This window comes from Lactuca sativa, chromosome 5 (genome assembly GCF_002870075.4).
Source record: "Lactuca sativa cultivar Salinas chromosome 5, Lsat_Salinas_v11, whole genome shotgun sequence".
NCBI lineage: Eukaryota > Viridiplantae > Streptophyta > Magnoliopsida > Asterales > Asteraceae > Lactuca > Lactuca sativa.
In genome coordinates, this window is record NC_056627.2 from 170,763,452 (window position 1) to 170,767,845 (window position 4,394).

Sequence of the window (4,394 nt, forward strand, 5' to 3'; positions counted from 1 at the left end):
GATTATGTTGATTTGCAAGTTCAAAAATCATAATCTTCAAATACAGTTGCTCACTCCTTTTTGTACAACTCTTATGCTGTTTTATAAGTATATAATGTTCTTTTGGTCGCAAATTCTGTTACATATATGTTGATTTTGTTGATTGCTCTACTATCTAAATGTGGCACAAATAAATCATTGATGAAGGAAATCAAACATAAAGACATGGAAACGGATTAAAACTACTATGCTCTAATAGAAAGTTTTGAATAGTTATGATATAATCCATAATCTGTAAAAAAAAACAAAAAAAATTGAAATGAAATGTCAAAAAGCATAAAATTTGTTACAAAAAATTAAAAGAGCTCATTGTAGGAAATATCAAAATTGGCTTCCGTTTTGTAAGAATTTTCAAAATTAGGTGCCATTTCGTAAGAAATATTTTAAATTATAAAAATTTACCAAAACATCTATTTTTACCCATATACATATAACTTAATTTTTTTTACCAAGTTTAGTCTGAAGTTAAATAAAAAATATGTAAATATTGTTTCACATTTTCTGTTTTTGCCATTTCGTAAGAAATATTTTAAATTATTAAAAATTTACCAAAACATCTATTTTTACCCATGTACATATAACTTAATTTTTTACCAAGTTTAGTCTAAAGTGAAATCAAAAATATGTACATAGTTTTTCACATTTTCTGTTTTTCCTGAGGTAATATTAGTTCTTGAAGATCCTTAACCTCCACCTGGTTCATGATTAAAAAAGGTGTTTAGTTGGATGGAAATAGGGATGCAAACGAGCCAAGCTACTCGTGAACCACTCGGGATCGGATCAATAAAAGCCCAACTCGAAACCGATTTTAAACGAGCCCGAGCCGAGCTCGAGCTTAATATTAAGCTTGTTTATTAAACGAGCTCGAGCTCGAGCCTATGTCACTAAACGCGATTAGGCTCGCGAGCCTAAATGAGCCTTTATATAAAATAATTTATTATTATTTTAATATATTAAAATAAAAACATATTTCGTTTTCACCCCTAGATGGAATTGAATGGACACCATAATGAATATCCTATTCCATCATATTAGCGAAACAAACATGTTTTTTCATTCTGATGGAATGGATGATTCCATTCAATCATACCAAACACTTTAAATGTAAACAATGGAATTACCTCCAATTGGTTACCACCGTAAGTGTAGTTGATGTGCAGTTTTTTCATTTCAACGAAATGCAGATCACAAAACCCTTGATTCCTGATTTCTTTACTGAAAGCCTCTCTATTGATCAGTCAAAACTGAAAGGTTGCTACATTGTTAAAGGTAGACGCTTTGTTCCAAGGGAAGGAGGTAAGGTACCAGTGAATGCATTCTGATCAATTTTTCTGTAGAGGCGAAAGACATTATGAAGATTAATTTGGATTAATAATTTTGATAAAAAAAATAAAATGGTTGAAAGGAATGCATACAATACACGCGGATAAGTTAGAGCAGGGTGTCCGGTTCACCATCCTCATAGTCTGCGGAAACCCAGATAAAACCAAAAACCCACATAGAACTACTTTTGGCATATTATCTGACGCAACAAACAGATCACAAACCATTGGGTCGACCTAACATTAAGTTAGATGTAATTACAGGCATGATTTTATGTTTACCAAAGAGATCTATGACAGTTTCCACAACATGCTTTTTGCACTATACAGCTGTCCAAAATAATGTTCAGGAGACGAAGGAGAGTTGTTGAACGTGTATGAATTTGACTAATTGTTGTGTATTGTTCATTTATTAGACATTCATTAGATATAAGAATGTCCAGCAACCCAACGACTGCAACCAATGGTGTTGTCAGTTCATGGCTGTCAAATGGTAACGTTAAAATCCAAATTGGTAACAGAAGTAAAAAAAAAATTAGGAAAAGATGAATCAATCATGAATATTAACCTCGGATTTGCTATAAATTGGCTGTTGTAGTTGCTACAGGCCCCTGCCTTTGTTCTTGCATCCAAATGGCTGATTAATTCACCGACAAATGAATAAGTGGAGAAGGCGGTAACTCAGTCGAAATCATTGGCCATTACAGTAAACACAATCCTAGCAGAGGTAGGCGACGGTGGAGGTGGGAGACGATGATCAAAACTAACCACCACCAACCGAAATCAGAGCAAGCAAATTGAAATTCGGAAGCAAAAAATAAAAAATAAAACTCTATTTCGATGCGTATACCAAAAGTAAGCCCTAGAAAGAAAACAAAGAACAAAAATTTATACCCCGCTCCCGAGTTGTAGCAAAGAAAAGAAGAGAAGAGAAAAGAAAGTAAGGAGAGAAAAGAAGATAAAAGAAAGGAAAAAGAAATTGTCATTTGTGCTCCCGAGTTGGAGAGAAATGGAAGGAAAGTTAAACATTTTGTTCTTTCTTTTCAAGTCCTCCCAAATCGGGAGGAAAGGTAGGAGGGAAAGTTTTCCTTCCATTTCCTTTCACTTCCTTCCTTTAATGAAACTCGGGAGCACCATTCTCTCTTGCTTTCCTCTCAGTTCCTTTCTTTTCTCTCTTAATATAGAAAAACAAAGACGAAGAAGAAACATACCTGGCCTGAAGAACGACAAATAGACGACAGTCGATTGACAGGACGTCTCCAATTTAGGCATAGTTGTCTGCTTCATGTTGAATCATCACGACCAGTCGACTTATTCACCGTGTACCCCATTCCAAGTCCCATTAGATAACAAAAAACAAAATCGAACCCTAAAATCGAAAGTTGAGAAGTGATTAAGAATCCAATTTCATCAAAAACTGACGGCTGAAAGCGAAAAAGTACAAATTTTCAAGATATTCTTACCTGATCAAAAGTAAAGAGGCGGTGGGGAAGGATCCGGAGGAAGTGACCATCGTATCGCTTAACGATCAGTGATATAAGGGACGCGATGGAGGTAGATAAGGGAAACGGATCGTGTTAAGGGAACCAGCAAAGAAGGCGGGTAGTGGAGAAGATGGAGTAGACATCGAGAGTGGAAAATGGTGGCAGATTTGGGGATATGGGGTGAAGGAAACCGTAGGAGGTGGAGTGCTTATCTAAAGAACCCACAAGCATCGAATGGAGTCGGTGTGAGACGGTGGGCTAATAACACAAAACGTAAATATGAATGCACACAATAGATGTGACAAACATTCGAGAGTTCTAATACAATCGACAACGTCAAAGCCAAGATCCAGGATAAATAAGGTATCCCTCCTGATCAGCAGAGACTCATATTCGCCGGAAAACAGTTGGAAGACGGTAGAACCATTAGCAGACTACAATATCAAGAAGGAATCTACCCTTCATCTTGTCCTCCGCCTCCGTGGTGGAATGCAGATCTTCGTCAAGACGTTAACTGGAAAAACAGTCACACTGGAGGTTGAAAGCTCTAATACGATCGACAATGTGAAGGCTAAGATACAGGACAAAGAAGGGATTCCACCGGATCAACAACGTCTGATCTTCGTTGGTAAGCAGTTGGAAGATGGTAGAACTTTAGCTGATTATAACATCCAAAAGGAATCCACTTTGCATCTGGTTCTGAGGTTGAGGGGAGGGATGCAGATTTTTGTGAAGACATTGACAGGGAAGACGACCACTTTAGAGGTAGAGAGCTCGGACACCATTGATAATGTGAAGGCAAAGATTCAGGATAAGGAGGGGATTCCGCCTGATCAACAGAGGCTTATATTTGCTGGGAAGCAGCTTGAAGATGAGAGAACTTTGGCTGATTACAACATTCAAAAGGAATCAACTTTGCACCTTGTCCTTCGTCTTAGAGGTGGTATTTTCTGAAAACAATAACATTGTTCATTGTGTTTTCGCAAGTAACTGAAGTTCTATAGACTATGGTGTTTCTATTTTAATATAGTTCTTGGTCTTTCTTTAATGTCATTATACAATTTAGAGAGTTATTTTTTGAATTATATTGGAGTGATTTTGGTTTATATAATGCCAAAAAGACCAAACAAAAACATTCCCAAAAGAAGGCTAGATTTTATCTCTTTGCTAATACAGTTATTTAAGAGTTGAAGAGCTTCCTGTGAGTTCCAAATGCTTAAGTAGTTGATCGATAAATTTTGTATATAAAATGTAGATAGTATTGAGCATCTTTAGATTCATTAGAACTTCGGAAGAGGCTTAACATACGTATTTTTAACTCTTGCTGCTTTGAAACTTTATCACTATAGTGGCAATTTTTAGGTCTTGATGTGTAGAGCAATATGTTTAATTTAGGCTTGTAGCTGTTTAAAATTGTCATAGAAGCTTACAAGTATTTAAAATTTTAAAAATATAGTTGATAGTTTGAAAATGAAACACACTAGCATTGAACACTATTTCTCTAGTGAGATTGTACCAATCCTATATAAATTTATGTTTATAAAAAACA

General features: G+C 35.7%; 1 pseudogene; it reads left to right on the plus strand.

Moving 5' to 3' along the window:
• Window positions 1-1,217: 1,217 nt before the first annotated feature.
• On the plus strand, window positions 1,218-3,849 carry LOC111885460 (polyubiquitin-like; annotated as a pseudogene).
• Window positions 3,850-4,394: the final 545 nt, after the last annotated feature.